Below are 12,289 nucleotides of genomic sequence, written 5' to 3' on the forward strand. Positions count from 1 at the left end.
GGAGTAATGAAGAGAGATAAAGGTAGGTAGAAGAGGGAGAGTAATGGGGGAGAAGTATTGAGGAAGAAGAAGAGTGAGAGTGGGAGAGGTAGGGGAAAGGGAGAGGAGGGGGAGGGGGAGGGTGGGTGGGTGGGGAAAAGGTGGTGGGTGCAGATTAGCAGTAGCGCGGGACGTAAACCGTGCTGCTGCTAAGAAAGTAGCAGCAGCGCGCTTTCGGTACAAGCGCTACTGCTAACCGAGACCAAAAGTGTGCCAGATTTGAAAATTAGTAGCAGCGACCTCAGAAAAACCGCGCTACTGCTACAGCTATAGCAGTAGCGCGGCTCGTGGCACCGCGCTGCTGCTAAATGGAGTTGGGTGGGCACTATCGGTCCATATTTGTAGCAGCGCGGGTTACGCCGAGCGCGCTACTGCTAAGCACTTGTCAGTAGCAGGTTTTCCACACCCGCGCTACTACTAATTAGCAGTAGCGCTCCTTTTTGAGCCGCGCTGCTGCTAAGATTCTGTGTATAGGGTTTTCCCTAGTAGTGACAGCTGCCTGCCCAACCAGCTGGGCAGGCTCCTGCATGGCGACATGCAGCCTCCAGGCCAATATAGCAAGCACCTACGTAGGTGGCATGCAGATCGTCGTGAAGACCTTACCACCACACCGACTCAGCAGCCTACCAGCCTATGTGGCACTGCATGCCTCGTTGGCATGGACGCGTGTCGGGGTAAGGTGGAGCGGCGACGGACTGGAGGGGCCTCGTTGCCGCCCCCGATAAAGCAAACGGGACACCTAAGGAGTGCATTTAATGAACCTTGTCCCGTAATGATAGGCAATAAGCTTGTACACTATTTACCTTTCCACCTCCCATGTGCCACTTTGGCGACCCCCTTTTTGACTATAAAAGGAGGCCCGAGGCGTACTGGAGAAGGATTCGGATCTTTTGGACTACGCACGCACCGCAACTAGTTCGAAAGCTCAAGAACACCCAAATATACGGCAAAGCAGGACTAGGGTATTATGCATCCTTGTGGCCCGAACCTGGGTAAATAATCTTTGTGCTGGCTACTAGACCCGCTCTTTGCACAACCCTGCACCTGCCAACCGTAGAAGGGATCCCAGTGATTCCATAGGTGTCGTTTCCACCAACACACTAGGTGAATTTCTTGTTGAACAACTTCCTAGGGTTAGAGAGAACAAAATTACTGAAATTGATGAAATTATTGAAACTGAAGATTACGATTATCCCCCTAGATATGAATTGCCTAAGGTACCCGGGGGTTATATTATGGATGAAGAAACAACTAGAGACTTTTTTGCTTGCAATGATAGAGATGATCTTAAGAAACTGTTAGCTAAGCTAAAAGAAAAATCTTTGAATTCTAGAATGCAATATGACCCTAAGTTTGCTACTTCACTTATCTTTGTTACTGATAAGGATCATGAATTCTCTGTTGACCCTGAGTTAATTACTGTGGTTGAATCTGATCCTTTCCATGGTTATGAATCTGAAACTGTTGTGGCACATCTTACTAAATTGAATGATATATCTACCCTATTTGCTCATGAGGAAAAAATTCGCTATTACTATATTCTCTAGTTGTTTCCTTTCTCACTAAAGTGTGATGCTAAGATATGGTTTAATTCTCTTACTCCTGGTTTTGTGCATAGTCCCCAGGATGTGCTCTATTACTTCTAAAAAAATCCCTGCTCATTAGAAACAAGTTGTTCTATAGGAAATATTTAATTTTGTGCAAATTGAAGAAGAGAGTCTCCCACAATCTTGGGGGAGGCTTCTCCAATTACTTAATGCTTTGCCTGATCACCCTCTCAAGAAAAATGAAATACTTGATATCTCTTATAATGGACTAACCGATGCTTCTAGGGACCACCTAGATAGTTGTGCTGGTTGTGTTTTCAGGGAACAAACTGTTGAACAATCTGAGAAACTATTGAATAATATATTGAGCAATGATAATGATTGGACTCTTCCCGAACCACCTCCTAAGCCAACTCCGAAGAAAATAGGTATTCTATTTCTTAGTCCTGGAGATATGCAAGAGGCAAAGAAATCTATGAAAGAAAATGGTATTAAATCTGAAGATGTTAAGAATTTACCGCCTATTGAAGAAATACATGGTCTTGATAACCTGACACATGTAGTAGAGGTAAATTCTCTCTATAGATTTGATGAAGGTGATATTCCTCGTAATAAGTCTGCTAGTCAATGCTTGGATGAATTTGATAACTTTATTTTTAAACAAGAAAACATCAATGCTTATGTAAGTAGACAATTGAAATGTAATGCTTATATGCTTGAACAGTTGGGTGATTATATGTGTAGAACTGTTAATGATCTTAAGCTTATCAGTAAACATGCTTCTATGGTAAAAACTCAAGTAGAATAAGTATTTAAGGCACAAAATGATTTGCTCAATGAGATGAATAATAAGAACAATGACCATGCTGTTAGAGTTATGACTAGAGGTGGTAAAATGACTCAGGAACCTTTGTATACTGAGGGCCATCCTAAGAGAGTTGAGCAAGATTCTCAGAGAATTAACACTGGTGCACCTAGGACATCTAGTAATAAAAAGAAAAAGCAAAGTGATAGGAATTTGAATTCTTCTAGTGAGCCTACTATAGACACACCTGAGAACCCAAATGATATTTCTATTTCTGATGCTGAAACACAATCTAGTGATAATGTTAATGATGATGTTGTTGATGCTCAACCTAGCAATGATAATGATGTGGAGATTGAACTTGTGGTTGATCTTGATAACCCACAACCTAATAATAAATGTTATGATAAGAGGGACTTCATTGCTAGGAAGCATGGTAAAGAAAGAGAACCATGGGTTCAGAAACCCGTGACCTTTCCTCCTAAGCCATCCAAGAAAAAGGATGATGAGGATTTTGAGCGTTTTGTTGAAATGCTTACACCTATCTTTTTGCGTATGTGTTTGACTGGTATTCTGAAAATGTCTCCTTATGCTAAGTATATGAAAGATATTGTGACAAATAAAAGAAAGGTACCGGAAGCTGCAATTTCCACTATGCTTGCTAATTATACTTTTAAGGGTGGAATACCAAAGAAACTAGGAGATCCAAGAATACCAACTATACCATGCTCCATTAAAAGAAACTATGTTAAAACTGCTTTATGTGATTTGGGAGCTGGTGTTAGTGTTATGCCTTTGTCTTTGTATCATAGACTTGATTTGAATCAGTTGACACCTACTAAAATCTCTTTGCAAATGGCTGATAAATCAACTGCTATACTAATTGGTAGTTGTGAGGATGTGCCTGTTGTGGATGCAAACGTCACTATGTTAACAGACTTTGTTATTCTTCATATTCCCGACGATGATAGTGTGTCTATTATCCTTGGTAGACCCTTTTTGAATACTGCAGGGGCTGTTATTGATTGCAACAAGGGCAATGTAAATTTTCATGTTAATGGTAATGAGCATACGGTACACTTTCCGAAGAAACAACCTCAAGTTAATAGCATCAATTCTATTGGAAAAATTTCAACTATTACTATTGGAGGTTTTGAATTTCCTCTTCGTACTGTCAAAAAGAAAATAAGATATTCTTATTGTTGTGGACATGCATATCCCCATTGAGATAACCTAGTGTTATTCGAAAATTCTCCGGTTTCATGTCATTCGGAAGAAGTTTGTTAATAAGACTTGATCAACCTTGTTAATAGATTCCTTTTGATGGGCATGAGATGGATAAATTTAGAAAGCACAACTTTCTGTACCCACTTTTTCCTTTCTGTTATTTAGAATAAATAAAGCAAAATTAGTATTATTTGTCTATTTTCTGAATTATCCATGCAATAAAAAATGTCACAAAAATAAAAGTTCTCCAAATGCCCTGGAAATTTAGTATGATTTTCTATGGAATATTTGAGAATTTTTGGTACTGAGAACACACCAGGGGGCTGCACCAGTGGGCGACAAGCGCTGGGGGCGCGCCCACCCCCCTGGGCGCGCCCTGGTGGCTTCTGGGTCCCACATGGGTCCCCCTCACTTATTCCAGCACCCATCCACTTTGTCTTCCTCTAGAAAAAATCATCATGTTGCTCAAACCCGTGTTCTAGATCATTTTGCTGCCATTTTCGATCTCCTAGCTCAAAGCTCCATTCGCAAAACTGTTTTGGGGGATTGTTCTTCGGTATGTGACTCCTCCAATGGTCCAATTAGTTTTTGTTCTAGTTCTTTATTAATTGCAAATTTTTGCTGCTGTGGTGACCTTGTTCTTGAGCTTGCATGTCAAATTTATGTGGTCCAAAGTAGTTTTGATGCTTGATATAGCCTCTAGACACTTGTGGGAGTAGTTGCTATCAATCTTGTTGAGTTTGGTTCACTTTTGTTTTGAGTCACTAAATTTTTTTTCAAAAAATTTCTGAGAAAAGAAATGATGAAGAGATGGTTGAGGGGCTCTTTGAGATGGGGTTGTAAATAAAATGAGAATGAGGAGAAGAAGAAGCCCAAGTACAACCTTCCTCTCACCGCGGAGGTTCGGCTGTGTGAATGGCCAAGTGATACATTCTTGAGCACATCCAAAATTTATGAGGACTTCTATTATCTGGCAGAGAATGCAAGCATCACCGACTTCCTCCATGATAAGTGTGATCAATACCTCCTACTCACTAATACCTTCGTGCAAAATTTTCACTTTCACGCTAGGAAGTCACCACCCACGGTAGAGTTTTATCTAAGCATAAGGAGATGACACTTTATGATTTTTGTGAGGTTTGCAAATTACCTTAGGCAGCATCAGTGAACCACGTCCTAGAGATGTGGAAGATTTTATTGATGAAGTTACGGTAGGGGAAGAGAGAGGGGTGTCGGAAGCGAGAGTGGCTACCTTACATTTTCCTGTTTTACGCTATTATTCATTATTTGCGGGGAGGTGTTTGATTGTTCATGGGGAGAGTGGCGGCCTTAGTTACCCTGACCTTGCTATTTTGCACCATGAGTTACATCGTGATAGAACTTATAGTTTGAGCGCCATTGTTGCTTGATGGTTGAGTATAAACCATTCGAGGGGTCCTATCTTTGGAGGTATCCATGCCTCCCACCTTGCTAGACGCTTTGAGATACCCATTGGTCATGATGAGGAGGAGGAGATGCTGCTACCCACAAGATACTTAGATTATAATAGTATGGTAGCGCACGATTTTATTAAGAACGATAAGGAAAAGAGACTCCTCTACAACTTAGTATTTAGTCAGGGTACCTGTGAGACTATTGATTTGCCTGCTTCTTCATTGTTAGATATTTATTCAAGAAGGTACACTATTATGCCCGAGGACATCTAACGATTTTGGGGTCTTTCACAACCCCCTACACCTGAGCCAATGCCAGTTCCTGATCCATATCGGGAGCCCATTTTTCAGTGGGAGCCACAAGAGCTCACCAACCAGTGGAACCCTGCGGACCCTCCGGAGTACCAAGGAGGGGTTATTTCAAGCCGTGGCCCTAGACCAACTTAGGCCAGAAGCCTAAGCTTGGGGGAGTACGTATCTCTCACCAACATTATATTCATGTTTACACACTCATTTCAGTTGTCAGTGTTCATACTTTTTCATTGTATTATCCATGTTAGTTTATTTATTTTTGTTGCTTTCTTCTTGTGTGTTTTGATGACCCACAAGTATAGGGGATCTATCTTAGTCCTTTCGATAAGTAAGAGCTTCGAACCCAACGAGGAGCAGAAGGAAATGATAAGTGGTTTTCAGCAAGGTAATCTCTGCAAGTACTGAAATAAGTGGTAACAGATAGTTTTGTGATAAGGTAAATTGTAACGAGCAAGAAGTAACAAAAGTAAATAAAGTTTATAAAAGTGGCCCAATCCTTTTTAGCAAAGGACAAGCCGGAACAAACTCTTATAATAGGAAAAGCACTCCCGAGGACACATGGGAATATCATCAAGCTAGTTTTCATCATGTTCATATGATTCGCGTTCAATACTTTGATAATTTGATATGTGGGTGGATCGGTGCTTGGGTGTTGTTCTTACTTGAACAAGCATCCCACTTATGATTAACCTCTATTGCAAGCATCCGCAACTACAACAAAAGTATTAAGGTACACCTAACCATAGCATGAAACATATGGATCCAAATCAGCCCCTTACGAAGCAATGCATAAACTAGGGTTTAAGCTTCTGTCACTCTAGCAACCCATCATCTACTTATTACTTCCCAATGCCTTCCTCTAGGCCCAAATAATGGTGAAGTGTTATGTAGTCGAAGTTCACATAACACCACTAGAGGCCAGAAAACATACATCTTATCAAAATATCAAACGAATACCAAATTCACATGACTACTCATAGCAAGACTTCTCCCTTGTCCTCAGGAATGAACGTAATTATTCACAAAGCATATTCATGTTCATAATCAGAGGGGTAATAATATGCATATAGGATCTGAACATATCATCTTCCACCAATTAAACCAACTAGCATCAACTACAAGGAGTAATCAACACTACTAGCAACCTACTAGCACCAATCCCGGACTTTGAGACAAGAATTGGATACAAGAGATGAACTAGGGTTTGGAGGTGAGATGATGCTGGTGAAGATGTTGATGGAGATTGCCCTCTCCCAATGAGAGGAGCGTTGGTGATGACGGTGGTGATGATTTCCCCCTCCGGGAGGGAAGTATCCCCGGCAGAACAGCTCTGCCGGAGCTCTAGATTGGATCCGCCAAGGTTCCGCCTCGTGGCGGCGGAGTTTCGTCCCGAAAAGTTCCTTCCTATTTTTTTCTCATCGAAAGACCTCATATAGGAGAAGATGGGCATCGGAGAGCCACCAGGGGGCCCATGAGGTAGGGGGGTGCGCCCTAGGGGGGGGGCGCCCCCCACCCTCGTAAGAAGGGTGTGGGCCCCCTGGCCTTCATCTTTGGCGAGGATTTTTCTTTATTTATTTTAAGATGTCTCGTGAAGTTTCAGGACTTTTGGAGTTGCGTAGAATAGGTCTCTAATATTTGCTCCTTATCTAGACCAGAATTCCAGCTGCCGACATTCTCCCTCTTTATGTAAACCTTGTAAAATAGGAGAGAATAGCCATAAGTATTGTGACATAACGTGAAATAACAGTCCATAATGCAATAAATATCGATATAAAAGCATGATGCAAAATGGACGTATCAACTCCCCCAAGCTTAGACCTCGCTTGTCCTCAAGCGAAAAGCCGATAACAATAAATATGTCCTCATGTTTAGAGGTAGAGGCGTCGATAAAAATAAAATACGGACATGAAGGCATCATGATTATTCTTATAACAGAAACATGTATAGATTTTGTCATATGATTACTTATGTTCAAGTGATGATCTATTCACAATGCAAAAGTATAAATCATAAACTTTATTGGGCTCCAACAAACTATAATCTCAGTCATTGAAGCAATTGCAATTTATCATAACATTGGATAGAGTCTATGTCAGAGCTAAAAAGCAAGTCCACATACTCAACTATCATTTAGTCCTCCATAATTGCTAACACTCACGCAATACTTGTGGTTACAGAGTTTTAATCGGACACAGAGAAAGATAAGGGCTTATAGTTTTGCCCCACAACCATTTACCTCAAGGGTAATGTCAACAATAATGGTTCATGCTCCCCTACATCCAATTATATATATATATATCATGTTCTTTCCAACATGCTGAGCTTGCCAAAGGATAAAATGAAAAAGGAAAGGTGAAGATCATCGTGACTCTTGCATATGGTAGAAGATAATAATTAAGGATAGGCCCTTCGCAGAGGGAAGCATAGGTTGCCATGCGCTTTTATGGTTGGATATATAAAATCTCAATGCGAAAGAACATCACTTTATATTGCCACTTGTGATATGAACCTTTATTATGCAGTCTGTCGCTTTTATTACTTCCACATCACAAGATCGTATAAAGCTTATTTCTCCCACACTAATCAATCATACATATTTAGAGCAATTTTTATTGCTTTGCACTGATGACAACTTACTAGAAGGATCTTACTCAATCCATAGGTAGATATGGTGGACTCTCATGGCAAAACTGGTTTAGGGATATTTGGAAGCACAAGTAGTATTTCTACTTGGTGCTGAGAATTTGGCTAGCATGAGGGGGAAAGGCAAGCTCAACAAGTTAGAGGAACCATGCCAACATAATTTATCTCAGATATAAGAAAGACATAACTCATTACATTGTCTTCCTTGTCCAACATCAACTCTTTAGCATGTCATATTTTAATGAGTGCTCCCAATCATAAAAGATGTCAATGATAATATATCTATATGTGAAAACCTCTCTTTCCTTATTACTTCCTATTAATTGCAACAATGACCAAAGCTATGTCTGCCAATTCCCAACAACTTTTAATCATCATACTCTTTCTATGTGAAGTCATTACTCTCAATAAGATCAATATGAACTTTTTGTTTCTTTTTATTATTTTTCTCTTTTCTTTTATTCACCCAAGATCATGGCAAAATAATCAAGCCCTTGACTCAACACTAATCTTTATTATATATAACTCACGGACTCAATTACATAGAGAGATCATAAAGCAAAACTCAAAACTAGATCATGCCATAAACTTTATTCTACTATATCAAGATACTACTAATAGGATCGAACTAAGAAAAACGGTAAAGGTAGGAGTTGTGATGGTGATACGATACCGGGGCACCTCCCCCAAGCTTGGCAGTTGCCAAGGGGAGTGCCCATACCCAGATACTCAATTCTTCTTTGTTGGAGGAGACGGTGGAGGTGTTGTTGATGATGCGGGCTTGTCATCCATCTTCCAAGGCATAGGTTCACCATCATAGAAAGATGATCGAGTCTCTGGAATCCTCAAATCTGTAGCCAAACTCATTCTCCTGAATCTATATTCATACTCACAGTTTCAGTTTTGAAGGTCATAGACTTGGGCTTGGAGGTGCTCGATCTTCTCATGTAGCTTGAAGATGGCCTCCTCGGTGTTCTTGGCATCCGGCTTGTAGTTGTTAGTGAACTCCGTGAGCATCATGTGGCTAGCGTTGATTCCACGCTCCACCATCCTTTGGCACTTGAAAACTTGTTGCTCCACTGCTTCGAGCCTCGTCTCCATGCTTCCGGTCCCCTTTGGTCCCTCTTCATCGCGGATGTGCAGCAACCCATCACGCATCTCAATGGTTTGAGGGTGTCGCAGCACCTCCGCGAGGTAAGGGTTGATGACCTTCTCGAAGAACTTGTCCTTGGAGGCGCTTGGGGCCGTCATGATAACCTAGATCTGTCAAAAAAACAGCTCGAAACAAAAACAGGAGATTTTTGCGTGATACGGGAGTCAAAACCTTCGGGAGAATATATAATGAATTTTCACCGACCAAAATATGTAACATGCAAGAAAACGGAGTCCGAAAGGCACACGAGGCGCTCACGAGGTAGGGGGGCGCGCCCAGGGGGTAGGGCGCGCCCACCACCCTCGTGGGGCCCTCGTTTCCTTCCCGGACTGCTACTAATTTTTCTATTTTTCTAAATATTCCAAAACGGAGAAATATTTCCATAAAAATTGTTTTGGAGTCGGTTTACTTACCGTACCACATACCTATTCCTTTTCGGAGTCTGAAATGTTTCGGAAAGTGTCCCTTATGTATTCCTCCGGGGTTACGGTTTCAATAATATTGGTTTCAACATTTATGGGATTACCTGAGATATAATGTTTGATTCTTTGATCGTTTACCACCTTCGGATTTGTGCCTTCGAAGTTGTTGATTTTTATGGCACCGGAACGATAGACCTCTTCGATAACATAGGGGCCTTCCCATTTAGAGAGAAGTTTTCCTGCAAAAAAATCTTAAACAAGAGTTGTATAGCAATACATAATCACCTACATTAAACTCACGCTTTTGTATCCTTTTGTCATGCCATCTTTTAACTTTTTCTTTAAACAACTTGGCATTTTCATAAGCTTGGGTTCTCCATTCATCAAGTGAGCTAATAAAAAATAACCTCTTCTCACCGGCAAGTTTAAAATCATAGTTGAGCTCTTTAATAGCCCAATATGCCTTATGTTCTAGTTTGAGAGGTAAGTGACATGCTTTTCCATAAACCATTGTATACGGAGACATACCCATAGGATTTTTATATGCAGTTCTATAAGCCCATAATGCATCATCAAGTTTCTTAGACCAATTCTTTCTAGACCTATTAACAGTCTTTGCAAAATTAGTTTGAGCTCTCTATTGCTCAATTCTACTTGACCACTAGACTGTGGGTGATAAGGAGATGCAATTCTATGATTAACATTATATTTAGCAAGCATTTTACGGAAGGCGCCATGAATAAAGTGTGAACCACCATCAGTCATTAAATATCTAGGGACTCCAAACCTCGGGAAAATAACTTCTTTAAGAATTTTAATAGAAGTGTTATGATCAGCACTACTAGTTGGAATAGCTTCTACCCACTTAGTAACGTAATCAACAGCAACTAAAATATGGGTGTATCCATTAGAGGCAGGAAAAGGTCCCATATAATCAAAGCCCCAAACATCAAATGGTTCAATAACAAGTGAATAATTCATAGGCATTTCTTGACGTCTACTAATATTACCAATTCTTTGACATTCATCACAAGACAAGACAAACTTACGGGCATCCTTGAAGAGAGTAGGCCAATAAAAACCAGATTGCAAGACCTTATGTGCAGTTCTATCTCCAGCGTGGTGTCCTCCATAAGACTTAGAATGACACTTGTGTAGGATCTGTTCCTATTCATGCTCAGGTACACAACGCCTAATAACACCATCTACTCCTTCTTTATAAAGATGTGGGTCATCCCAAAAGTAATGTCTCAAGTCATAGAAAAACTTTTTCTTTTGCTGGTATGTGAAACTAGATGGTATAAACTTAGCAACAATATAATTAGCATAATCAGCATACCATGGAGTACTACGAGAAGTACTTATAACATTTAATTGTTCATCAGGAAAGTCATCATTAATAGGTAAGAATATTTTCTAACCTAGACAGGTTGTCTGCAACGGGGTTCTCAGCTCCCTTTCTATCAACAATATGCAAATCAAATTCTTGTAGCAAGAGAACCCATCTAATAAGTCTAGGTTTAGCATCTTTCTTTTCCATAAGATATTTAATAGCAGCATGATCAGTTTGAATAGTTACTTTAGAATCAACAATATAAGATCTGAACTTATCACAAGCAAATACAACTGCTAAAAGCTCTTTTTCAGTAGTAGCATAATTTCTTTGAGCATTGTCTAGAGTCTTACTAGCATAATGAATAACATTTAATTTCTTATCAACTCTTTGACCTAGAACAGCACCTACAGCATAATCACTAGCATCACACATAATTTCAAAGGGTAAATTCCAATCAGGTGGCTAAACAATAGGTGCAGAGACTAATGATTTCTTAAGTATTTCAAATTCTTCTACACAATCATCATCAAAGACAAATGGTATATCTTTTTACAATAAATTAGTCAGAGGCCGAGAAATTTTTGAGAAGTCCTTAATGAACCTCCTGTAAAATCTGGCGTGACCAAGGAAACTTCTTATACCTTTGATGTCCTTGGGACATGGCATCTTTTCAATAGCATCAACCTTGGGTTTATCAACTTCAATACCTCTTTCAGAAACTTTGTGCCCCAAGACAATACCTTCATTAACCATAAAGTGGCACTTTTCCCAATTCAAGACAAGATTAGTTTCTTCACATCTCTGCAAAACTCGATCAAGATTCCTCAAGCAATCATCAAAAGAGGAACCATAGACGGAAAAGTTGTCCATGAAAACCTCACAAATCTTTTCACAAAAGTCAGAGAATATAGCCATCATGCATCTTTGAAAGGTAGTAGGTGTATTACATAAACCAAAACGCATATGTCTATAAGCAAAAGTACCAAAAGGGCATGTAAAAGTAGTCTTTGATTGATCTTTAGCCGACACACGTATTTGAGAGAAACCAGAATAACCATCTAGAAAGCAATAGTGTGTGTGTTTGCATAATCTTTCTAGCATTTGATCAATAAAAGGTAAGGAGTAATGATCTTTCTTAGTAGCTTTATTTAATTTGCGGAAATCAATTACCATCCTATAACCTGTGATAATTCTTTGTGGAATCAATTCATCTTTATCATTAGGAATAACAGTATTACCTCCCTTCTTAGGGACACAATGGACAGGACTTACCCACTCACTATGAGCAACTGGATAAATTATACTTGCCTCCAGAAGCTTGAGTATTTCTTTTCTTACCACTTCTTTCATTTTAGGATTCAGACGTCGTTGA

The sequence above is a fragment of the Triticum dicoccoides genome, chromosome 1A (assembly GCF_002162155.2).
Source record: "Triticum dicoccoides isolate Atlit2015 ecotype Zavitan chromosome 1A, WEW_v2.0, whole genome shotgun sequence".
In the NCBI taxonomy this organism is placed as follows: domain Eukaryota; kingdom Viridiplantae; phylum Streptophyta; class Magnoliopsida; order Poales; family Poaceae; genus Triticum; species Triticum dicoccoides.